This window comes from Channa argus, unplaced genomic scaffold, assembly GCF_033026475.1.
Source record: "Channa argus isolate prfri unplaced genomic scaffold, Channa argus male v1.0 Contig011, whole genome shotgun sequence".
Taxonomy (NCBI): domain Eukaryota; kingdom Metazoa; phylum Chordata; class Actinopteri; order Anabantiformes; family Channidae; genus Channa; species Channa argus.
The window spans coordinates 483409-507870 of record NW_027125230.1 but is presented as its reverse complement, the minus strand read 5'-3'; the positions used below and the strand labels follow the sequence as shown (position 1 = coordinate 507870).

Here is a 24462-nt window from a genome sequence, read left to right as displayed (position 1 = left end):
TGTTTTCACATTAGGGAGTTAGGGTTAGCGACTGTCTTTTGGTTTGTTTATTTCTATCAGGCTAGCTAGCACTTTCTGTGGGAAATGGCTTATTTTGTTTATTGTGTTGGCCTTGGTTCGCCCTGAGTTGTAGTGTCATGTTTTGTTTGACACTTTCTTTCGTTTAAAATAAATATCATTCTGTTGGAACATCTCGATCCTGGATTTTGGTTTGGGGATGGGAGAGGGAACATGCTAATTTATCTTTGTATGTTGCACCCTGACCCCCTAGACAGGGGCGTAACAGACCAGTACAGTTATAGTACTTTGTACTTTGCCACATTTATCTTCTTCTTAGCAAGTGTCATGCATTCTACTTCTCCAGCGTTTTTAAGAGCTGTTGATGATGTCAAATGCAGCTTACGGCCACACCGCTCTCTAAGCGCCCGATCTCGTCCGATCTCGGCAGCCAAATAGAGCCGGGCCTGGTTAGTACTTGGTAGGAAGACCGCCTGGGAATACCAGGTGCTGTAAGCTTTTTTGCTTGGGTTTACGGGCAGCACAAGCTGGTGTTACTGCCTATTTATTCATAGAAATTGTTCTATATTTTCATCAAATTTTGTTCTTTCATTGCTGTTTTGCTACTTTATTGGTTTGCCAACCATCGTGCTTCATTACTAGTAGACCATGTTACGGTCCTGGCCATATGTGTTGTTTTTATTTTCTTGTTCTTATAGGTGCCCTGCCTGATTGGCCGGATTGGGGGGCAGTACAGGAAGCTGATTGGTCCATCCTACACTTCCTGGAGTTTTAAAAGTACGGTTCCCAACAGCTAGCGAGGCTCTTTCTGGCATCAGCACCTGTTTGCTGTTCTTGGTTTCCAAACCTTATTTAGCATTTTTGAATTGTTAGGTTTTGTGCCGTGGTTTTGTTTATAAATTGTATATTTTGTAAATAGTATTAAATCTGTAGGGGTGAACTGCCATTTTCTTTGGACTGTTTTCACATTAGGGAGTTAGGGTTAGCGACTGTCTTTTGGTTTGTTTATTTCTATCAGGCTAGCTAGCACTTTCTGTGGGAAATGGCTTATTTTGTTTATTATGTTGGCCTTGGTTCGCCCTGAGTTGTAGTGTCATATTTTGTTTGACACTTTCTTTCGTTTAAAATAAATATCATTCTGTTAGAACATCTCGATCCTGGATTTTGGTTTGGGGATCGGAGAGGGAACATGCTAATTTATCTTTGTATGTTGCACCCTGACCCCCTAGACAGGGGCGTAACAGACCAGTACAGTCATAGTACTTTGTACTTTGCCACATTTATCTTCTTCTTAGCAAGTGTCATGCATTCTGCATCTCCAGCGTTTTTAAGAGCTGTTGATGATGTCAAATGCAGCTTACGGCCAAACTGCTCTCTAAGCGCCCGATCCCGTCCGATCTCGGCAGCCAAATAGGGCCGGGCCTTGTTAGTACTTGGTAGGAAGACCGCCTGGGAATACCACGTGCTGTAAGCTTCTTTGCTTGGGTTTACGGGCAACACAAGCTCGTGTTACTGCCTATTTATTCATAGAAATTGTACTATATTTTCATCAAATTTTGTTCTTTCATTGCTGTTTTGCTACTTTATTGGTTTGCCAACCATCGTGCTTCATTACTAGTAGACCATGTTACGGTCCTGGCCATATGTGTAGTTTTTATTTTCTTGTTCTTATAGGTGCCCTGCCTGATTGGCCGGATTGGGGGGCAGTACAGGAAGCTGATTGGTCCATCCTACACTTCCTGGAGTTTTAAAAGTACGGTTCCCAACAGCTAGCGAGGCTCTTTCTGGCAGCAGCACCTGTTTGCTGTTCTTGGTTTCCAAACCTTATTTAGCATTTTTGAATTGTTAGGTTTTGTGCCGTGGTTTTGTTTATAAATTGTATATTTTGTAAATAGTATTAAATCTGTAGGGGTGAACTGCCATTTTCTTTGGACTGTTTTCACATTAGGGAGTTAGGGTTAGCGACTGTCTTTTGGTTTGTTTATTTCTATCAGGCTAGCTAGCACTTTCTGTGGGAAATGGCTTATTTTGTTTATTATGTTGGCCTTGGTTCGCCCTGAGTTGTAGTGTCATGTTTTGTTTGACACTTTCTTTCGTTTAAAATAAATATCATTCTGTTGGAACATCTCGATCCTGGATTTTGGTTTGGGGATCGGAGAGGGAACATGCTAATTTATCTTTGTATGTTGCACCCTGACCCCCTAGACAGGGGCGTAACAGACCAGTACAGTTATAGTACTTTGTACTTTGCCACATTTATCTTCTTCTTAGCAAGTGTCATGCATTCTACTTCTCCAGCGTTTTTAAGAGCTGTTGATGATGTCAAATGCAGCTTACGGCCACACCGCTCTCTAAGCGCCCGATCTCGTCCGATCTCGGCAGCCAAATAGAGCCGGGCCTGGTTAGTACTTGGTAGGAAGACCGCCTGGGAATACCAGGTGCTGTAAGCTTTTTTGCTTGGGTTTACGAGCAGCACAAGCTGGTGTTACTGCCTATTTATTCATAGAAATTGTTCTATATTTTCATCAAATTTTGTTCTTTCATTGCTGTTTTGCTACTTTATTGGTTTGCCAACCATCGTGCTTCATTACTAGTAGACCATGTTACGGTCCTGGCCATATGTGTTGTTTTTATTTTCTTGTTCTTATAAGTGCCCTGCCTGATTGGCCGGATTGGGGGGCAGTACAGGAAGCTGATTGGTCCATCCTACACTTCCTGGAGTTTTAAAAGTACGGTTCCCAACAGCTAGCGAGGCTCTTTCTGGCATCAGCACCTGTTTGCTGTTCTTGGTTTCCAAACCTTATTTAGCATTTTTGAATTGTTAGGTTTTGTGCCGTGGTTTTGTTTATAAATTGTATATTTTGTAAATAGTATTAAATCTGTAGGGGTGAACTGCCATTTTCTTTGGACTGTTTTCACATTAGGGAGTTAGGGTTAGCGACTGTCTTTTGGTTTGTTTATTTCTATCAGGCTAGCTAGCACTTTCTGTGGGAAATGGCTTATTTTGTTTATTGTGTTGGCCTTGGTTCGCCCTGAGTTGTAGTGTCATGTTTTGTTTGACACTTTCTTTCGTTTAAAATAAATATCATTCTGTTGGAACATCTCGATCCTGGATTTTGGTTTGGGGATCGGAGAGGGAACATGCTAATTTATCTTTGTATGTTGCACCCTGACCCCCTAGACAGGGGCGTAACAGACCAGTACAGTTATAGTACTTTGTACTTTGCCACATTTATCTTCTTCTTAGCAAGTGTCATGCATTCTACTTCTCCAGCGTTTTTAAGAGCTGTTGATGATGTCAAATGCAGCTTACGGCCACACCGCTCTCTAAGCGCCCGATCTCGTCCGATCTCGGCAGCCAAATAGAGCCGGGCCTGGTTAGTACTTGGTAGGAAGACCGCCTGGGAATACCAGGTGCTGTAAGCTTTTTTGCTTGGGTTTACGGGCAGCACAAGCTGGTGTTACTGCCTATTTATTCATAGAAATTGTTCTATATTTTCATCAAATTTTGTTCTTTCATTGCTGTTTTGCTACTTTATTGGTTTGCCAACCATCGTGCTTCATTACTAGTAGACCATGTTACGGTCCTGGCCATATGTGTTGTTTTTATTTTCTTGTTCTTATAGGTGCCCTGCCTGATTGGCCGGATTGGGGTGCAGTACAGGAAGCTGATTGGTCCATCCTACACTTCCTGGAGTTTTAAAAGTACGGTTCCCAACAGCTAGCGAGGCTCTTTCTGGCATCAGCACCTGTTTGCTGTTCTTGGTTTCCAAACCTTATTTAGCATTTTTGAATTGTTAGGTTTTGTGCCGTGGTTTTGTTTATAAATTGTATATTTTGTAAATAGTATTAAATCTGTAGGGGTGAACTGCCATTTTCTTTGGACTGTTTTCACATTAGGGAGTTAGGGTTAGCGACTGTCTTTTGGTTTGTTTATTTCTATCAGGCTAGCTAGCACTTTCTGTGGGAAATGGCTTATTTTGTTTATTATGTTGGCCTTGGTTCGCCCTGAGTTGTAGTGTCATATTTTGTTTGACACTTTCTTTCGTTTAAAATAAATATCATTCTGTTAGAACATCTCGATCCTGGATTTTGGTTTGGGGATCGGAGAGGGAACATGCTAATTTATCTTTGTATGTTGCACCCTGACCCCCTAGACAAGGGCGTAACAGACCAGTACAGTTATAGTACTTTGTACTTTGCCACATTTATCTTCTTCTTAGCAAGTGTCATGCATTCTGCTTCTCTAGCGTTTTTAAGAGCTGTTGATGATGTCAAATGCAGCTTACGGCCACACCGCTCTCTAAGCGCCCGATCTCGTCCGATCTCGGCAGCCAAATAGAGCCGGGCCTGGTTAGTACTTGGTAGGAAGACCGCCTGGGAATACCAGGTGCTGTAAGCTTTTTTGCTTGGGTTTACGGGCAGCACAAGCTGGTGTTACTGCCTATTTATTCATAGAAATTGTTCTATATTTTCATCAAATTTTGTTCTTTCATTGCTGTTTTGCTACTTTATTGGTTTGCCAACCATCGTGCTTCATTACTAGTAGACCATGTTACGGTCCTGGCCATATGTGTTGTTTTTATTTTCTTGTTCTTATAGGTGCCCTGCCTGATTGGCCGGATTGGGGGGCAGTACAGGAAGCTGATTGGTCCATCCTACACTTCCTGGAGTTTTAAAAGTACGGTTCCCAACAGCTAGCGAGGCTCTTTCTGGCATCAGCACCTGTTTGCTGTTCTTGGTTTCCAAACCTTATTTAGCATTTTTGAATTGTTAGGTTTTGTGCCGTGGTTTTGTTTATAAATTGTATATTTTGTAAATAGTATTAAATCTGTAGGGGTGAACTGCCATTTTCTTTGGACTGTTTTCACATTAGGGAGTTAGGGTTAGCGACTGTCTTTTGGTTTGTTTATTTCTATCAGGCTAGCTAGCACTTTCTGTGGGAAATGGCTTATTTTGTTTATTGTGTTGGCCTTGGTTCGCCCTGAGTTGTAGTGTCATGTTTTGTTTGACACTTTCTTTCGTTTAAAATAAATATCATTCTGTTGGAACATCTCGATCCTGGATTTTGGTTTGGGGATGGGAGAGGGAACATGCTAATTTATCTTTGTATGTTGCACCCTGACCCCCTAGACAGGGGCGTAACAGACCAGTACAGTTATAGTACTTTGTACTTTGCCACATTTATCTTCTTCTTAGCAAGTGTCATGCATTCTACTTCTCCAGCGTTTTTAAGAGCTGTTGATGATGTCAAATGCAGCTTACGGCCACACCGCTCTCTAAGCGCCCGATCTCGTCCGATCTCGGCAGCCAAATAGAGCCGGGCCTGGTTAGTACTTGGTAGGAAGACCGCCTGGGAATACCAGGTGCTGTAAGCTTTTTTGCTTGGGTTTACGGGCAGCACAAGCTGGTGTTACTGCCTATTTATTCATAGAAATTGTACTATATTTTCATCAAATTTTGTTCTTTCATTGCTGTTTTGCTACTTTATTGGTTTGCCAACCATCGTGCTTCATTACTAGTAGACCATGTTACGGTCCTGGCCATATGTGTAGTTTTTATTTTCTTGTTCTTATAGGTGCCCTGCCTGATTGGCCGGATTGGGGGGCAGTACAGGAAGCTGATTGGTCCATCCTACACTTCCTGGAGTTTTAAAAGTACGGTTCCCAACAGCTAGCGAGGCTCTTTCTGGCATCAGCACCTGTTTGCTGTTTTTGGTTTCCAAACCTTATTTAGCATTTTTGAATTGTTAGGTTTTGTGCCGTGGTTTTGTTTATAAATTGTATATTTTGTAAATAGTATTAAATCTGTAGGGGTGAACTGCCATTTTCTTTGGACTGTTTTCACATTAGGGAGTTAGGGTTAGCGACTGTCTTTTGGTTTGTTTATTTCTATCAGGCTAGCTAGCACTTTCTGTGGGAAATGGCTTATTTTGTTTATTATGTTGGCCTTGGTTCGCCCTGAGTTGTAGTGTCATGTTTTGTTTGACACTTTCTTTCGTTTAAAATAAATATCATTCTGTTGGAACATCTCGAACCTGGATTTTGGTTTGGGGATGGGAGAGGGAACATGCTAATTTATCTTTGTATGTTGCACCCTGACCCCCTAGACAGGGGCGTAACAGACCAGTACAGTTATAGTACTTTGTACTTTGCCACATTTATCTTCTTCTTAGCAAGTGTCATGCATTCTACTTCTCCAGCGTTTTTAAGAGCTGTTGATGATGTCAAATGCAGCTTACGGCCACACCGCTCTCTAAGCGCCCGATCTCGTCCGATCTCGGCAGCCAAATAGAGCCGGGCCTGGTTAGTACTTGGTAGGAAGACCGCCTGGGAATACCAGGTGCTGTAAGCTTTTTTGCTTGGGTTTACGGGCAGCACAAGCTGGTGTTACTGCCTATTTATTCATAGAAATTGTACTATATTTTCATCAAATTTTGTTCTTTCATTGCTGTTTTGCTACTTTATTGGTTTGCCAACCATCGTGCTTCATTACTAGTAGACCATGTTACGGTCCTGGCCATATGTGTAGTTTTTATTTTCTTGTTCTTATAGGTGCCCTGCCTGATTGGCCGGATTGGGGGGCAGTACAGGAAGCTGATTGGTCCATCCTACACTTCCTGGAGTTTTAAAAGTACGGTTCCCAACAGCTAGCGAGGCTCTTTCTGGCATCAGCACCTGTTTGCTGTTTTTGGTTTCCAAACCTTATTTAGCATTTTTGAATTGTTAGGTTTTGTGCCGTGGTTTTGTTTATAAATTGTATATTTTGTAAATAGTATTAAATCTGTAGGGGTGAACTGCCATTTTCTTTGGACTGTTTTCACATTAGGGAGTTAGGGTTAGCGACTGTCTTTTGGTTTGTTTATTTCTATCAGGCTAGCTAGCACTTTCTGTGGGAAATGGCTTATTTTGTTTATTATGTTGGCCTTGGTTCGCCCTGAGTTGTAGTGTCATGTTTTGTTTAACACTTTCTTTCGTTTAAAATAAATATCATTCTGTTGGAACATCTCGATCCTGGATTTTGGTTTGGGGATGGGAGAGGGAACATGCTAATTTATCTTTGTATGTTGCACCCTGACCCCCTAGACAGGGGCGTAACAGACCAGTACAGTTATAGTACTTTGTACTTTGCCACATTTATCTTCTTCTTAGCAAGTGTCATGCATTCTACTTCTCCAGCGTTTTTAAGAGCTGTTGATGATGTCAAATGCAGCTTACGGCCACACCGCTCTCTAAGCGCCCGATCTCGTCCGATCTCGGCAGCCAAATAGAGCCGGGCCTGGTTAGTACTTGGTAGGAAGACCGCCTGGGAATACCAGGTGCTGTAAGCTTTTTTGCTTGGGTTTACGAGCAGCACAAGCTGGTGTTACTGCCGATTTATTCATAGAAATTGTTCTATATTTTCATGAAATTTTGTTCTTTCATTGCTGTTTTGCTACTTTATTGGTTTGTCAACCATCGTGCTTCTTTACTACTAGACCAGTACCGTTTTAGTACTTTGCCACATTTATCTTCTTCTTAGCAAGTGTCATGCATTCTGCTTCTCCAGCGTTTTTAAGAGCTGTTGATGATGTCAAATGCAGCTTACGGCCACACCGCTCTCTAAGCGCCCGATCTCGTCCGATCTCGGCAGCCAAATAGAGCCGGGCCTGGTTAGTACTTGGTAGGAAGACCGCCTGGGAATACCAGGTGCTGTAAGCTTTTTTGCTTGGGTTTACGGGCAGCACAAGCTGGTGTTACTGCCTATTTATTCATAGAAATTGTTCTATATTTTCATCAAATTTTGTTCTTTCATTGCTGTTTTGCTACTTTATTGGTTTGCCAACCATCGTGCTTCATTACTAGTAGACCATGTTACGGTCCTGGCCATATGTGTTGTTTTTATTTTCTTGTTCTTATAGGTGCCCTGCCTGATTGGCCGGATTGGAGGGCAGTACAGGAAGCTGATTGGTCCATCCTACACTTCCTGGAGTTTTAAAAGTACGGTTCCCAACAGCTAGCGAGGCTCTTTCTGGCATCAGCACCTGTTTGCTGTTCTTGGTTTCCAAACCTTATTTAGCATTTTTGAATTGTTAGGTTTTGTGCCGTGGTTTTGTTTATAAATTGTATATTTTGTAAATAGTATTAAATCTGTAGGGGTGAACTGCCATTTTCTTTGGACTGTTTTCACATTAAGGAGTTAGGGTTAGCGACTGTCTTTTGGTTTGTTTATTTCTATCAGGCTAGCTAGCACTTTCTGTGGGAAATGGCTTATTTTGTTTATTATGTTGGCCTTGGTTCGCCCTGAGTTGTAGTGTCATGTTTTGTTTGACACTTTCTTTCGTTTAAAATAAATATCATTCTGTTGGAACATCTCGATCCTGGATTTTGGTTTGGGGATCGGAGAGGGAACATGCTAATTTATCTTTGTATGTTGCACCCTGACCCCCTAGACAGGGGCGTAACAGACCAGTACAGTTATAGTACTTTGTACTTTGCCACATTTATCTTCTTCTTAGCAAGTGTCATGCATTCTGCTTCTCCAGCGTTTTTAAGAGCTGTTGATGATGTCAAATGCAGCTTACGGCCACACCGCTCTCTAAGCGCCCGATCTCGTCCGATCTCGGCAGCCAAATAGAGCCGGGCCTGGTTAGTACTTGGTAGGAAGACCGCCTGGGAATACCAGGTGCTGTAAGCTTTTTTGCTTGGGTTTACGGGCAGCACAAGCTGGTGTTACTGCCTATTTATTCATAGAAATTGTTCTATATTTTCATCAAATTTTGTTCTTTCATTGCTGTTTTGCTACTTTATTGGTTTGTCAACCATCGTGCTTCATTACTAGTAGACCATGTTCCGGTCCTGGCCATATGTGTTGTTTTTATTTTGTTGTTCTTATAGGTGCCCTGCCTGATTGGCCGGATTGGGGGGCAGTACAGGAAGCTGATTGGTCCATCCTACACTTCCTGGAGTTTTAAAAGTACGGTTCCCAACAGCTAGCGAGGCTCTTTCTGGCATCAGCACCTGTTTGCTGTTCTTGGTTTCCAAACCTTATTTAGCATTTTTGAATTGTTAGGTTTTGTGCCGTGGTTTTGTTTATAAATTGTATATTTTGTAAATAGTATTAAATCTGTAGGGGTGAACTGCCATTTTCTTTGGACTGTTTTCACATTAGGGAGTTAGGGTTAGCGATTTTCTTTTGGTTTGTTTATTTCTATCAGGCTAGCTAGCACTTTCTGTGGGAAATGGCTTATTTTGTTTATTATGTTGGCCTTGGTTAGCCCTGAGTTGTAGTGTTATGTTTTGTTTGACACTTTCTTTCGTTTAAAATAAATATCATTCTGTTGGAACATCTCGATCCTGGATTTTGGTTTGGGGATCGGAGAGGGAACATGCTAATTTATCTTTGTATGTTGCACCCTGACCCCCTAGACAGGGGCGTAACAGACCAGTACAGTTATAGTACTTTGTACTTTGCCACATTTATCTTCATCTTAGCAAGTGTCATGCATTCTGCTTCTCCAGCGTTTTTAAGAGCTGTTGATGATGTCAAATGCAGCTTACGGCCAAACCGCTCTCTAAGCGCCCGATCTCGTCCGATCTCGGCAGCCAAATAGAGCCGGGCCTGGTTAGTACTTGGTAGGAAGACCGCCTGGGAATACCAGGTGCTGTAAGCTTTTTTGCTTGGGTTTACGGGCAGCACAAGCTGGTGTTACTGCCTATTTATTCATAGAAATTGTTCTATATTTTCATCAAATTTTGTTCTTTCATTGCTGTTTTGCTACTTTATTGGTTTGTCAACCATCGTGCTTCATTACTAGTAGACCATGTTATGGTCCTGGCCATATGTGTTGTTTTTATTTTGTTGTTCTTATAGGTGCCCTGCCTGATTGGCCGGATTTGGGGGAAGTACAGGAAGCTGATTGGTCCATCCTACACTTCCTGGAGTTTTAAAAGTACGGTTCCCAACAGCTAGCGAGGCTCTTTCTGGCAGCAGCACCTGTTTGCTGTTCTTGCTTTCCAAACCTTATTTAGCATTTTTGAATTGTTAGGTTTTGTGCCGTGGTTTTGTTTATAAATTGTATATTTTGTAAATAGTATTAAATTTGTAGGGGTGAACTGCCATTTTCTTTGGACTGTTTTCACATTAGGGAGTTAGGGTTAGCGACTGTCTTTTGGTTTGTTTATTTCTATCAGGCTAGCTAGCACTTTCTGTGGGAAATGGCTTATTTTGTTTATTATGTTGGCCTTGGTTCGCCCTGAGTTGTAGTGTCATGTTTTGTTTGACACTTTCTTTCGTTTAAAATAAATATCATTCTGTTGGAACATCTCGATCCTGGATTTTGGTTTGGGGATCGGAGAGGGAACATGCTAATTTATCTTTGTATGTTTCACCCTGACCCTCTAGACAGGGGCGTAACAGACCAGTACAGTTATAGTACTTTGTACTTTGCCACATTTATCTTCTTCTTAGCAAGTGTCATGCATTCTGCTTCTCTAGCGTTTTTAAGAGCTGTTGATGATGTCAAATGCAGCTTACGGCCACACCGCTCTCTAAGCGCCCGATCCCGTCCGATCTCGGCAGCCAAATAGGGCCGGGCCTTGTTAGTACTTGGTAGGAAGACCTCCTGGGAATACCACGTGCTGTAAGCTTCTTTGCTTGGGTTTACGGGCAGCACAAGCTGGTGTTACTGCCTATTTATTCATAGAAATTGTTCTATATTTTCATCAAATTTTGTTCTTTCATTGCTGTTTTGCTACTTTATTGGTTTGCCAACCATCGTGCTTCATTACTAGTAGACCATGTTACGGTCCTGGCCATATGTGTTGTTTTTATTTTCTTGTTCTTATAAGTGCCCTGCCTGATTGGCCGGATTGGGGGGCAGTACAGGAAGCTGATTGGTCCATCCTACACTTCCTGGAGTTTTAAAAGTACGGTTCCCAACAGCTAGCGAGGCTCTTTCTGGCATCAGCACCTGTTTGCTGTTCTTGGTTTCCAAACCTTATTTAGCATTTTTGAATTGTTAGGTTTTGTGCCGTGGTTTTGTTTATAAATTGTATATTTTGTAAATAGTATTAAATCTGTAGGGGTGGACTGCCATTTTCTTTGGACTGTTTTCACATTAGGGAGTTAGGGTTAGCGACTGTCTTTTGGTTTGTTTATTTCTATCAGGCTAGCTAGCACTTTCTGTGGGAAATGGCTTATTTTGTTTATTATGTAGGCCTTGGTTCGCCCTGAGTTGTAGTGTCATGTTTTGTTTGACACTTTCTTTCGTTTAAAATAAATATCATTCTGTTGGAACATCTCGATCCTGGATTTTGGTTTGGGGATCGGAGAGGGAACATGCTAATTTATCTTTGTATGTTGCACCCTGACCCCCTAGACAGGGGCGTAACAGACCAGTACAGTTATAGTACTTTGTACTTTGCCACATTTATCTTCTTCTTAGCAAGTGTCATGCATTCTGCTTCTCCAGCGTTTTTAAGAGCTGTTGATGATGTCAAATGCAGCTTACGGCCACACCGCTCTCTAAGCGCCCGATCTCGGCAGCCAAATAGAGCCGGGCCTGGTTAGTACTTGGTAGGAAGACCGCCTAGGAATACCAGGTGCTGTAAGCTTTTTTGCTTGGGTTTACGGGCAGCACAGCCTGGTGTTACTGCCGATTTATTCATAGAAATTGTTCTATATTTTCATGAAATTTTGTTCTTTCATTGCTGTTTTGCTACTTTATTGGTTTGTCAACCATCGTGCTTCTTTACTACTAGACCAGTACCGTTTTAGTACTTTGCCACATTTATCTTCTTCTTAGCAAGTGTCATGCATTCTGCTTCTCCAGCGTTTTTAAGAGCTGTTGATGATGTCAAATGCAGCTTACGGCCACACCGCTCTCTAAGCACCCGATCTCGTCCGATCTCGGCAGCCAAATAGAGCCGGGCCTGGTTAGTACTTGGTAGGAAGACCGCCTGGGAATACCAGGTGCTGTAAGCTTTTTTGCTTGGGTTTACGGGCAGCACAAGCTGGTGTTACTGCCTATTTATTCATAGAAATTGTTCTATATTTTCATCAAATTTTGTTCTTTCATTGCTGTTTTGCTACTTTATTGGTTTGCCAACCATCGTGCTTCATTACTAGTAGACCATGTTACGGTCCTGGCCATATGTGTTGTTTTTATTTTCTTGTTCTTATAGGTGCCCTGCCTGATTGGCCGGATTGGGGGGCAGTACAGGAAGCTGATTGGTCCATCCTACACTTCCTGGAGTTTTAAAAGTACGGTTCCCAACAGCTAGCGAGGCTCTTTCTGGCATCAGCACCTGTTTGCTGTTCTTGGTTTCCAAACCTTATTTAGCATTTTTGAATTGTTAGGTTTTGTGCCGTGATTTTGTTTATAAATTGTATATTTTGTAAATAGTATTAAATCTGTAGGGGTGAACTGCCATTTTCTTTGGACTGTTTTCACATTAGGGAGTTAGGGTTAGCGACTGTCTTTTGGTTTGTTTATTTCTATCAGGCTAGCTAGCACTTTCTGTGGGAAATGGCTTATTTTGTTTATTGTGTTGGCCTTGGTTCGCCCTGAGTTGTAGTGTCATGTTTTGTTTGACACTTTCTTTCGTTTAAAATAAATATCATTCTGTTGGAACATCTCGATCCTGGATTTTGGTTTGGGGATCGGAGAGGGAACATGCTAATTTATCTTTGTATGTTGCACCCTGACCCCCTAGACAGGGGCGTAACAGACCAGTACAGTTATAGTACTTTGTACTTTGCCACATTTATCTTCTTCCTAGCAAGTGTCATGCATTCTGCTTCTCCAGCGTTTTTAAGAGCTGTTGATGATGTCAAATGCAGCTTACGGCCAAACCGCTCTCTAAGCGCCCGATCTCGTCCGATCTCGGCAGCCAAATAGAGCCGGGCCTGGTTAGTACTTGGTAGGAAGACCGCCTGGGAATACCAGGTGCTGTAAGCTTTTTTGCTTGGGTTTACGGGCCGCACAAGCTGGTGTTACTGCCTATTTATTCATAGAAATTGTTCTATATTTTCATCAAATTTTGTTCTTTCATTGCTGTTTTGCTACTTTATTGGTTTGCCAACCATCGTGCTTCATTACTAGTAGACCATGTTACGGTCCTGGCCATATGTGTTGTTTTTATTTTCTTGTTCTTATAGGTGCCCTGCCTGATTGGCCGGATTGGGGGGCAGTACAGGAAGCTGATTGGTCCATCCTACACTTCCTGGAGTTTTAAAAGTACGGTTCCCAACAGCTAGCGAGGCTCTTTCTGGCAGCAGCACCTGTTTGCTGTTCTTGGTTTCCAAACCTTATTTAGCATTTTTGAATTGTTAGGTTTTGTGCCGTGGTTTTGTTTATAAATTGTATATTTTGTAAATAGTATTAAATCTGTAGGGGTGAACTGCCATTTTCTTTGGACTGTTTTCAAATTAGGGAGTTAGGGTTAGCGACTGTCTTTTGGTTTGTTTATTTCTATCAGGCTAGCTAGCACTTTCTGTGGGAAATGGCTTATTTTGTTTATTATGTTGGCCTTGGTTCGCCCTGAGTTGTAGTGTCATGTTTTGTTTGACACTTTCTTTCGTTTAAAATAAATATCATTCTGTTGGAACATCTCGATCCTGGATTTTGGTTTGGGGATCGGAGAGGGAACATGCTAATTTATCTTTGTATGTTGCACCCTGACCCCCTAGACAAGGGCGTAACAGACCAGTACAGTTATAGTACTTTGTACTTTGCCACATTTATCTTCTTCTTAGCAAGTGTCATGCATTCTGCTTCTCTAGCGTTTTTAAGAGCTGTTGATGATGTCAAATGCAGCTTACGGCCACACCGCTCTCTAAGCGCCCGATCTCGTCCGATCTCGGCAGCCAAATAGAGCCGGGCCTGGTTAGTACTTGGTAGGAAGACCGCCTGGGAAAACCAGGTGCTGTAAGCTTTTTTGCTTGGGTTTACGGGCAGCACAAGCTGGTGTTACTGCCTATTTATTCATAGAAATTGTTCTATATTTTCATCAAATTTTGTTCTTTCATTGCTGTTTTGCTACTTTATTGGTTTGCCAACCATCGTGCTTCATTACTAGTAGACCATGTTACGGTCCTGGCCATATGTGTTGTTTTTATTTTCTTGTTCTTATAGGTGCCCTGCCTGATTGGCCGGATTGGGGGGCAGTACAGGAAGCTGATTGGTCCATCCTACACTTCCTGGAGTTTTAAAAGTACGGTTCCCAACAGCTAGCGAGGCTCTTTCTGGCATCAGCACCTGTTTGCTGTTCTTGGTTTCCAAACCTTATTTAGCATTTTTGAATTGTTAGGTTTTGTGCCGTGGTTTTGTTTATAAATTGTATATTTTGTAAATAGTATTAAATCTGTAGGGGTGAACTGCCATTTTCTTTGGACTGTTTTCACATTAGGGAGTTAGGGTTAGCGACTGTCTTTTGGTTTGTTTATTTCTATCAGGCTAGCTAGCACTTTCTGTGGGAAATGGCTTATTTTGTTTATTATGTTGGCCTTGGTTCGCCCTGAGTTGTAGTGTCATGTTTTGTTTGACACTTTCTTTCGTTTAAAATAAATATCATTCTGTTGGAACATCTCGATCCTGGATTTTGGTTTGGGGATCGGAGAGGGAACATGCTAATTTATCTTTGTATGTTGCACCCTGACCCCCTAGACAGGGGCGTAACAGACCAGTACAGTTATAGTACTTTGTACTTTGCCACATTTATCTTCTTCTTAGCAAGTGTCATGCATTCTGCTTCTCCAGCGTTTTTAAGAGCTGTTGATGATGTCAAATGCAGCTTACGGCCAAACTGCTCTCTAAGCGCCCGATCCCGTCCGATCTCGGCAGCCAAATAGGGCTGGGCCTTGTTAATACTTGGTAGGAAGACCGCCTGGGAATACCACGTGCTGTAAGCTTCTTTGCTTGGGTTTACGGGCAACACAAGCTCGTGTTACTGCCTATTTATTCATAGAAATTGTACTATATTTTCATCAAATTTTGTTCTTTCATTGCTGTTTTGCTACTTTATTGGTTTGCCAACCATCGTGCTTCATTACTAGTAGACCATGTTACGGTCCTGGCCATATGTGTAGTTTTTATTTTCTTGTTCTTATAGGTGCCCTGCCTGATTGGCCGGATTGGGGGGCAGTACAGGAAGCTGATGGGTCCATCCTACACTTCCTGGAGTTTTAAAAGTACGGTTCCCAACAGCTAGCGAGGCTCTTTCTGGCAGCAGCACCTGTTTGCTGTTCTTGGTTTCCAAACCTTATTTAGCATTTTTGAATTGTTAGGTTTTGTGCCGTGGTTTTGTTTATAAATTGTATATTTTGTAAATAGTATTAAATCTGTAGGGGTGAACTGCCATTTTCTTTGGACTGTTTTCACATTAGGGAGTTAGGGTTAGCGACTGTCTTTTGGTTTGTTTATTTCTATCAGGCTAGCTAGCACTTTCTGTGGGAAATGGCTTATTTTGTTTATTATGTTGGCCTTGGTTCGCCCTGAGTTGTAGTGTCATGTTTTGTTTGACACTTTCTTTCGTTTAAAATAAATATCATTCTGTTGGAACATCTCGATCCTGGATTTTGGTTTGGGGATCGGAGAGGGAACATGCTAATTTATCTTTGTATGTTGCACCCTGACCCCCTAGACAGGGGCGTAACAGACCAGTACAGTTATAGTACTTTGTACTTTGCCACATTTATCTTCTTCTTAGCAAGTGTCATGCATTCTGCTTCTCTAGCGTTTTTAAGAGCTGTTGATGATGTCAAATGCAGCTTACGGCCACACCGCTCTCTAAGCGCCCGATCTCGGCAGCCAAATAGAGCCGGGCCTGGTTAGTACTTGGTAGGAAGACCGCCTAGGAATACCAGGTGCTGTAAGCTTTTTTGCTTGGGTTTACGGGAAGCACAGCCTGGTGTTACTGCCGATTTATTCATAGAAATTGTTCTATATTTTCATGAAATTTTGTTCTTTCATTGCTGTTTTGCTACTTTATTGGTTTGTCAACCATCGTGCTTCTTTACTCCTAGACCAGTACCGTTTTAGTACTTTGCCACATTTATCTTCTTCTTAGCAAGTGTCATGCATTCTGCTTCTCCAGCGTTTTTAAGAGCTGTTGATGATGTCAAATGCAGCTTACGGCCACACCGCTCTCTAAGCGCCCGATCTCGTCCGATCTCGGCAGCCAAATAGAGCCGGGCCTGGTTAGTACTTGGTAGGAAGACCGCCTGGGAATACCAGGTGCTGTAAGCTTTTTTGCTTGGGTTTACGGGCCGCACAAGCTGGTGTTACTGCCTATTTATTCATAGAAATTGTTCTATATTTTCATCAAATTTTGTTCTTTCATTGCTGTTTTGCTACTTTATTGGTTTGCCAACCATCGTGCTTCATTACTAGTAGACCATGTTACGGTCCTGGCCATATGTGTTGTTTTTATTTTCTTGTTCTTATAGGTGCCCTGCCTGATTGGCCGGATTGGAGGGCAGTACAGGAAGCTGATTGGTCCATCCTACACTTCCTGGAGTTTTAAAAGTACGGTTCCCAACAGCTAGCGAGGCTCTTTCTGGCATCAGCACCTGTTTGCTGTTCTTGGTTTCCAAACCTTATTTAGCATTTTTGAATTGTTAGGTTTTGTGCCGTGGTTTTGTTTATAAATTGTATATTTTGTAAATAGTATTAAATCTGTAGGGGTGAACTGCCATTTTCTTTGGACTGTTTTCACATTAAGGAGTTAGGGTTAGCGACTGTCTTTTGGTTTGTTTATTTCTATCAGGCTAGCTAGCACTTTCTGTGGGAAATGGCTTATTTTGTTTATTATGTTGGCCTTGGTTCGCCCTGAGTTGTAGTGTCATGTTTTGTTTGACACTTTCTTTCGTTTAAAATAAATATCATTCTGTTGGAACATCTCGATCCTGGATTTTGGTTTGGGGATCGGAGAGGGAACATGCTAATTTATCTTTGTATGTTGCACCCTGACCCCCTAGACAGGGGCGTAACAGACCAGTACAGTTATAGTACTTTGTACTTTGCCACATTTATCTTCTTCTTAGCAAGTGTCATGCATTCTGCTTCTCCAGCGTTTTTAAGAGCTGTTGATGATGTCAAATGCAGCTTACGGCCACACCGCTCTCTAAGCGCCCGATCTCGTCCGATCTCGGCAGCCAAATAGAGCCGGGCCTGGTTAGTACTTGGTAGGAAGACCGCCTGGGAATACCAGGTGCTGTAAGCTTTTTTGCTTGGGTTTACGGGCAGCACAAGCTGGTGTTACTGCCTATTTATTCATAGAAATTGTTCTATATTTTCATCAAATTTTGTTCTTTCATTGCTGTTTTGCTACTTTATTGGTTTGTCAACCATCGTGCTTCATTACTAGTAGACCATGTTCCGGTCCTGGCCATATGTGTTGTTTTTATTTTGTTGTTCTTATAGGTGCCCTGCCTGATTGGCCGGATTGGGGGGCAGTACAGGAAGCTGATTGGTCCATCCTACACTTCCTGGAGTTTTAAAAGTACGGTTCCCAACAGCTAGCGAGGCTCTTTCTGGCATCAGCACCTGTTTGCTGTTCTTGGTTTCCAAACCTTATTTAGCATTTTTGAATTGTTAGGTTTTGTGCCGTGGTTTTGTTTATAAATTGTATATTTTGTAAATAGTATTAAATCTGTAGGGGTGAACTGCCATTTTCTTTGGACTGTTTTCACATTAGGGAGTTAGGGTTAGCGATTTTCTTTTGGTTTGTTTATTTCTATCAGGCTAGCTAGCACTTTCTGTGGGAAATGGCTTATTTTGTTTATTATGTTGGCCTTGGTTAGCCCTGAGTTGTAGTGTCATGTTTTGTTTGACACTTTCTTTCGTTTAAAATAAATATCATTCTGTTGGAACATCTCGATCCTGGATTTTGGTTTGGGGATCGGAGAGGGAACATGCTAATTTATCTTTGTATGTTGCACCCTGACCCCCTAGACAGGGGCGTAACAGACCAGTACAGTTATAGTACTTTGTACTTTGCCACATTTATCTTCATCTTAGCAAGTGTCATGCATTCTGCTTCTCCAGCGTTTTTAAGAGCTGTTGATGATGTCAAATGCAGCTTACGGCCAAACCGCTCTCTAAGCGCCCGATCTCGTCCGATCTCGGCAGCCAAATAGAGCCGGGCCTGGTTAGTACTTGGTAGGAAGACCGCCTGGGAATACCAGGTGCTGTAAGCTTTTTTGCTTGGGTTTACGGGCAGCACAAGCTGGTGTTACTGCCTATTTATTCATAGAAATTGTTCTATATTTTCATCAAATTTTGTTCTTTCATTGCTGTTTTGCTACTTTATTGGTTTGTCAACCATCGTGCTTCATTACTAGTAGACCATGTTATGGTCCTGGCCATATGTGTTGTTTTTATTTTGTTGTTCTTATAGGTGCCCTGCCTGATTGGCCGGATTTGGGGGAAGTACAGGAAGCTGATTGGTCCATCCTACACTTCCTGGAGTTTTAAAAGTACGGTTCCCAACAGCTAGCGAGGCTCTTTCTGGCAGCAGCACCTGTTTGCTGTTCTTGCTTTCCAAACCTTATTTAGCATTTTTGAATTGTTAGGTTTTGTGCCGTGGTTTTGTTTATAAATTGTATATTTTGTAAATAGTATTAAATTTGTAGGGGTGAACTGCCATTTTCTTTGGACTGTTTTCACATTAGGGAGTTAGGGTTAGCGACTGTCTTTTGGTTTGTTTATTTCTATCAGGCTAGCTAGCACTTTCTGTGGGAAATGGCTTATTTTGTTTATTATGTTGGCCTTGGTTCGCCCTGAGTTGTAGTGTCATGTTTTGTTTGACACTTTCTTTCGTTTAAAATAAATATCATTCTGTTGGAACATCTCGATCCTGGATTTTGGTTTGGGGATCGGAGAGGGAACATGCTAATTTATCTTTGTATGTTTCACCCTGACCCTCTAGACAGGGGCGTAACAGACCAGTACAGTTATAGTACTTTGTACTTTGCCACATTTATCTTCTTCTTAGCAAGTGTCATGCATTCTGCTTCTCTAGCGTTTTTAAGAGCTGTTGATGATGTCAAATGCAGCTTACGGCCACACCGCTCTCTAAGCGCCCGATCCCGTCCGATCTCGGCAGCCAAATAGGGCCGGGCCTTGTTAGTACTTGGTAGGAAGACCTCCTGGGAATACCACGTGCTGTAAGCTTCTTTGCTTGGGTTTACGGGCAGCACAAGCTGGTGTTACTGCCTATTTATTCATAGAAATTGTTCTATATTTTCATCAAATTTTGTTCTTTCATTGCTGTTTTGCTACTTTATTGGTTTGCCAACCATCGTGCTTCATTACTAGTAGACCATGTTACGGTCCTGGCCATATGTGTTGTTTTTATTTTCTTGTTCTTATAAGTGCCCTGCCTGATTGGCCGGATTGGGGGGCAGTACAGGAAGCTGATTGGTCCATCCTACACTTCCTGGAGTTTTAAAAGTACGGTTCCCAACAGCTAGCGAGGCTCTTTCTGGCATCAGCACCTGTTTGCTGTTCTTGGTTTCCAAACCTTATTTAGCATTTTTGAATTGTTAGGTTTTGTGCCGTGGTTTTGTTTATAAATTGTATATTTTGTAAATAGTATTAAATCTGTAGGGGTGGACTGCCATTTTCTTTGGACTGTTTTCACATTAGGGAGTTAGGGTTAGCGACTGTCTTTTGGTTTGTTTATTTCTATCAGGCTAGCTAGCACTTTCTGTGGGAAATGGCTTATTTTGTTTATTATGTAGGCCTTGGTTCGCCCTGAGTTGTAGTGTCATGTTTTGTTTGACACTTTCTTTCGTTTAAAATAAATATCATTCTGTTGGAACATCTCGATCCTGGATTTTGGTTTGGGGATCGGAGAGGGAACATGCTAATTTATCTTTGTATGTTGCACCCTGACCCCCTAGACAGGGGCGTAACAGACCAGTACAGTTATAGTACTTTGTACTTTGCCACATTTATCTTCTTCTTAGCAAGTGTCATGCATTCTGCTTCTCCAGCGTTTTTAAGAGCTGTTGATGATGTCAAATGCAGCTTACGGCCACACCGCTCTCTAAGCGCCCGATCTCGGCAGCCAAATAGAGCCGGGCCTGGTTAGTACTTGGTAGGAAGACCGCCTAGGAATACCAGGTGCTGTAAGCTTTTTTGCTTGGGTTTACGGGCAGCACAGCCTGGTGTTACTGCCGATTTATTCATAGAAATTGTTCTATATTTTCATGAAATTTTGTTCTTTCATTGCTGTTTTGCTACTTTATTGGTTTGTCAACCATCGTGCTTCTTTACTACTAGACCAGTACCGTTTTAGTACTTTGCCACATTTATCTTCTTCTTAGCAAGTGTCATGCATTCTGCTTCTCCAGCGTTTTTAAGAGCTGTTGATGATGTCAAATGCAGCTTACGGCCACACCGCTCTCTAAGCACCCGATCTCGTCCGATCTCGGCAGCCAAATAGAGCCGGGCCTGGTTAGTACTTGGTAGGAAGACAGCCTGGGAATACCAGGTGCTGTAAGCTTTTTTGCTTGGGTTTACGGGCAGCACAAGCTGGTGTTACTGCCTATTTATTCATAGAAATTGTTCTATATTTTCATCAAATTTTGTTCTTTCATTGCTGTTTTGCTACTTTATTGGTTTGCCAACCATCGTGCTTCATTACTAGTAGACCATGTTACGGTCCTGGCCATATGTGTTGTTTTTATTTTCTTGTTCTTATAGGTGCCCTGCCTGATTGGCCGGATTGGGGGGCAGTACAGGAAGCTGATTGGTCCATCCTACACTTCCTGGAGTTTTAAAAGTACGGTTCCCAACAGCTAGCGAGGCTCTTTCTGGCATCAGCACCTGTTTGCTGTTCTTGGTTTCCAAACCTTATTTAGCATTTTTGAATTGTTAGGTTTTGTGCCGTGATTTTGTTTATAAATTGTATATTTTGTAAATAGTATTAAATCTGTAGGGGTGAACTGCCATTTTCTTTGGACTGTTTTCACATTAGGGAGTTAGGGTTAGCGACTGTCTTTTGGTTTGTTTATTTCTATCAGGCTAGCTAGCACTTTCTGTGGGAAATGGCTTATTTTGTTTATTGTGTTGGCCTTGGTTCGCCCTGAGTTGTAGTGTCATGTTTTGTTTGACACTTTCTTTCGTTTAAAATAAATATCATTCTGTTGGAACATCTCGATCCTGGATTTTGGTTTGGGGATCGGAGAGGGAACATGCTAATTTATCTTTGTATGTTGCACCCTGACCCCCTAGACAGGGGCGTAACAGACCAGTACAGTTATAGTACTTTGTACTTTGCCACATTTATCTTCTTCTTAGCAAGTGTCATGCATTCTACTTCTCCAGCGTTTTTAAGAGCTGTTGATGATGTCAAATGCAGCTTACGGCCACACCGCTCTCTAAGCGCCCGATCTCGTCCGATCTCGGCAGCCAAATAGAGCCGGGCCTGGTTAGTACTTGGTAGGAAGACCGCCTGGGAATACCAGGTGCTGTAAGCTTTTTTGCTTGGGTTTACGAGCAGCACAAGCTGGTGTTACTGCCTATTTATTCATAGAAATTGTTCTATATTTTCATCAAATTTTGTTCTTTCATTGCTGTTTTGCTACTTTATTGGTTTGCCAACCATCGTGCTTCATTACTAGTAGACCATGTTACGGTCCTGGCCATATGTGTTGTTTTTATTTTCTTGTTCTTATAAGTGCCCTGCCTGATTGGCCGGATTGGGGGGCAGTACAGGAAGCTGATTGGTCCATCCTACACTTCCTGGAGTTTTAAAAGTACGGTTCCCAACAGCTAGCGAGGCTCTTTCTGGCATCAGCACCTGTTTGCTGTTCTTGGTTTCCAAACCTTATTTAGCATTTTTGAATTGTTAGGTTTTGTGCCGTGGTTTTGTTTATAAATTGTATATTTTGTAAATAGTATTAAATCTGTAGGGGTGAACTGCCATTTTCTTTGGACTGTTTTCACATTAGGGAGTTAGGGTTAGCGACTGTCTTTTGGTTTGTTTATTTCTATCAGGCTAGCTAGCACTTTCTGTGGGAAATGGCTTATTTTGTTTATTGTGTTGGCCTTGGTTCGCCCTGAGTTGTAGTGTCATGTTTTGTTTGACACTTTCTTTCGTTTAAAATAAATATCATTCTGTTGGAACATCTCGATCCTGGATTTTGGTTTGGGGATCGGAGAGGGAACATGCTAATTTATCTTTGTATGTTGCACCCTGACCCCCTAGACAGGGGCGTAACAGACCAGTACAGTTATAGTACTTTGTACTTTGCCACATTTATCTTCTTCTTAGCAAGTGTCATGCATTCTGCTTCTCTAGCGTTTTTAAGAGCTGTTGATGATGTCAAATGCAGCTTACGGCCACACCGCTCTCTAAGCGCCCGATCTCGTCCGATCTCGGCAGCCAAATAGAGCCGGGCCTGGTTAGTACTTGGTAGGAAGACCGCCTGGGAATACCAGGTGCTGTAAGCTTTTTTGCTTGGGTTTACGGGCAGCACAAGCTGGTGTTACTGCCTATTTATTCATAGAAATTGTTCTATATTTTCATCAAATTTTGTTCTTTCATTGCTGTTTTGCTACTTTATTGGTTTGCCAACCATCGTGCTTCATTACTAGTAGACCATGTTACGGTCCTGGCCATATGTGTTGTTTTTATTTTCTTGTTCTTATAGGTGCCCTGCCTGATTGGCCGGATTGGGGGGCAGTACAGGAAGCTGATTGGTCCATCCTACACTTCCTGGAGTTTTAAAAGTACGGTTCCCAACAGCTAGCGAGGCTCTTTCTGGCATCAGCACCTGTTTGCTGTTCTTGGTTTCCAAACCTTATTTAGCATTTTTGAATTGTTAGGTTTTGTGCCGTGGTTTTGTTTATAAATTGTATATTTTGTAAATAGTATTAAATCTGTAGGGGTGAACTGCCATTTTCTTTGGACTGTTTTCACATTAGGGAGTTAGGGTTAGCGACTGTCTTTTGGTTTGTTTATTTCTATCAGGCTAGCTAGCACTTTCTGTGGGAAATGGCTTATTTTGTTTATTGTGTTGGCCTTGGTTCGCCCTGAGTTGTAGTGTCATGTTTTGTTTGACACTTTCTTTCGTTTAAAATAAATATCATTCTGTTGGAACATCTCGATCCTGGATTTTGGTTTGGGGATCGGAGAGGGAACATGCTAATTTATCTTTGTATGTTGCACCCTGACCCCCTAGACAGGGGCGTAACAGACCAGTACAGTTATAGTACTTTGTACTTTGCCACATTTATCTTCTTCTTAGCAAGTGTCATGCATTCTACTTCTCCAGCGTTTTTAAGAGCTGTTGATGATGTCAAATGCAGCTTACGGCCACACCGCTCTCTAAGCGCCCGATCTCGTCCGATCTCGGCAGCCAAATAGAGCCGGGCCTGGTTAGTACTTGGTAGGAAGACCGCCTGGGAATACCAGGTGCTGTAAGCTTTTTTGCTTGGGTTTACGGGCAGCACAAGCTGGTGTTACTGCCTATTTATTCATAGAAATTGTTCTATATTTTCATCAAATTTTGTTCTTTCATTGCTGTTTTGCTACTTTATTGGTTTGCCAACCATCGTGCTTCATTACTAGTAGACCATGTTACGGTCCTGGCCATATGTGTTGTTTTTATTTTCTTGTTCTTATAGGTGCCCTGCCTGATTGGCCGGATTGGGGGGCAGTACAGGAAGCTGATTGGTCCATCCTACACTTCCTGGAGTTTTAAAAGTACGGTTCCCAACAGCTAGCGAGGCTCTTTCTGGCAGCAGCACCTGTTTGCTGTTCTTGGTTTCCAAACCTTATTTAGCATTTTTGAATTGTTAGGTTTTGTGCCGTGGTTTTGTTTATAAATTGTATATTTTGTAAATAGTATTAAATCTGTAGGGGTGAACTGCCATTTTCTTTGGACTGTTTTCACATTAGGGAGTTAGGGTTAGCGACTGTCTTTTGGTTTGTTTATTTCTATCAGGCTAGCTAGCACTTTCTGTGGGAAATGGCTTATTTTGTTTATTATGTTTGCCTTGGTTCGCCCTGAGTTGTAGTGTCATGTTTTGTTTGACACTTTCTTTCGTTTAAAATAAATATCATTCTGTTGGAACATCTCGATCCTGGATTTTGGTTTGGGGATCGGAGAGGGAACATGCTAATTTATCTTTGTATGTTTCACCCTGACCCCCTAGACAGGGGCGTAACAGACCAGTACAGTTATAGTACTTTGTACTTTGCCACATTTATCTTCTTCTTAGCAAGTGTCATGCATTCTGCTTCTCTAGCGTTTTTAAGAGCTGTTGATGATGTCAAATGCAGCTTACGGCCACACCGCTCTCTAAGCGCCCGATTGGAGGAGGAAAGGGGAGTGGTCTTTCCGAATCAGTGTGCTTCAGGTAGAGACACGCATGTGAGCTGCTCCGCGTTTGTCGCGCATTTTTCGTTTTCATATTAGTGTTTTGCCTAGCCAGTATAGTGAGTTTGA

General features: G+C 42.0%; 1 non-coding gene and 26 pseudogenes across 1 annotated transcript; all 27 read left to right on the top strand.

Moving 5' to 3' along the window:
* The first annotated feature begins 397 nt into the window (after positions 1-397).
* Positions 398-516, top strand: LOC137111842 (5S ribosomal RNA; annotated as a pseudogene).
* An 857-nt stretch (positions 517-1373) lies between these two features.
* Positions 1374-1492, top strand: LOC137111649 (5S ribosomal RNA; annotated as a pseudogene).
* Positions 1493-2349: 857 nt separating this feature from the next.
* On the top strand, positions 2350-2468 carry LOC137111841 (5S ribosomal RNA; annotated as a pseudogene).
* Positions 2469-3325: 857 nt separating this feature from the next.
* LOC137111840 (5S ribosomal RNA) lies at positions 3326-3444 on the top strand (annotated as a pseudogene).
* Positions 3445-4301: 857 nt separating this feature from the next.
* Positions 4302-4420, top strand: LOC137111838 (5S ribosomal RNA; annotated as a pseudogene).
* An 857-nt stretch (positions 4421-5277) lies between these two features.
* LOC137111837 (5S ribosomal RNA) lies at positions 5278-5396 on the top strand (annotated as a pseudogene).
* An 857-nt stretch (positions 5397-6253) lies between these two features.
* On the top strand, positions 6254-6372 carry LOC137111836 (5S ribosomal RNA; annotated as a pseudogene).
* An 857-nt stretch (positions 6373-7229) lies between these two features.
* Positions 7230-7348, top strand: LOC137111835 (5S ribosomal RNA; annotated as a pseudogene).
* A 251-nt stretch (positions 7349-7599) lies between these two features.
* Positions 7600-7718, top strand: LOC137111833 (5S ribosomal RNA; annotated as a pseudogene).
* Positions 7719-8575: 857 nt separating this feature from the next.
* LOC137111832 (5S ribosomal RNA) lies at positions 8576-8694 on the top strand (annotated as a pseudogene).
* Positions 8695-9551: 857 nt separating this feature from the next.
* LOC137111980 (5S ribosomal RNA) lies at positions 9552-9670 on the top strand (annotated as a pseudogene).
* Positions 9671-10527: 857 nt separating this feature from the next.
* LOC137111513 (5S ribosomal RNA) lies at positions 10528-10646 on the top strand (annotated as a pseudogene).
* Positions 10647-11503: 857 nt separating this feature from the next.
* Positions 11504-11612, top strand: LOC137111703 (5S ribosomal RNA; annotated as a pseudogene).
* Positions 11613-11863: 251 nt separating this feature from the next.
* Positions 11864-11982, top strand: LOC137111798 (5S ribosomal RNA). Its single transcript, XR_010912339.1, has one exon. It is a non-coding gene; the product is annotated as a 5S ribosomal RNA (ribosomal RNA).
* An 857-nt stretch (positions 11983-12839) lies between these two features.
* LOC137111979 (5S ribosomal RNA) lies at positions 12840-12958 on the top strand (annotated as a pseudogene).
* Positions 12959-13815: 857 nt separating this feature from the next.
* Positions 13816-13934, top strand: LOC137112011 (5S ribosomal RNA; annotated as a pseudogene).
* Positions 13935-14791: 857 nt separating this feature from the next.
* On the top strand, positions 14792-14910 carry LOC137111679 (5S ribosomal RNA; annotated as a pseudogene).
* An 857-nt stretch (positions 14911-15767) lies between these two features.
* LOC137111702 (5S ribosomal RNA) lies at positions 15768-15876 on the top strand (annotated as a pseudogene).
* Positions 15877-16127: 251 nt separating this feature from the next.
* On the top strand, positions 16128-16246 carry LOC137111831 (5S ribosomal RNA; annotated as a pseudogene).
* Positions 16247-17103: 857 nt separating this feature from the next.
* LOC137111830 (5S ribosomal RNA) lies at positions 17104-17222 on the top strand (annotated as a pseudogene).
* Positions 17223-18079: 857 nt separating this feature from the next.
* On the top strand, positions 18080-18198 carry LOC137111978 (5S ribosomal RNA; annotated as a pseudogene).
* An 857-nt stretch (positions 18199-19055) lies between these two features.
* On the top strand, positions 19056-19174 carry LOC137111512 (5S ribosomal RNA; annotated as a pseudogene).
* Positions 19175-20031: 857 nt separating this feature from the next.
* LOC137111701 (5S ribosomal RNA) lies at positions 20032-20140 on the top strand (annotated as a pseudogene).
* Positions 20141-20391: 251 nt separating this feature from the next.
* LOC137112205 (5S ribosomal RNA) lies at positions 20392-20510 on the top strand (annotated as a pseudogene).
* Positions 20511-21367: 857 nt separating this feature from the next.
* Positions 21368-21486, top strand: LOC137111829 (5S ribosomal RNA; annotated as a pseudogene).
* Positions 21487-22343: 857 nt separating this feature from the next.
* Positions 22344-22462, top strand: LOC137111828 (5S ribosomal RNA; annotated as a pseudogene).
* An 857-nt stretch (positions 22463-23319) lies between these two features.
* On the top strand, positions 23320-23438 carry LOC137111827 (5S ribosomal RNA; annotated as a pseudogene).
* The last annotated feature ends 1024 nt before the right edge of the window (positions 23439-24462 follow it).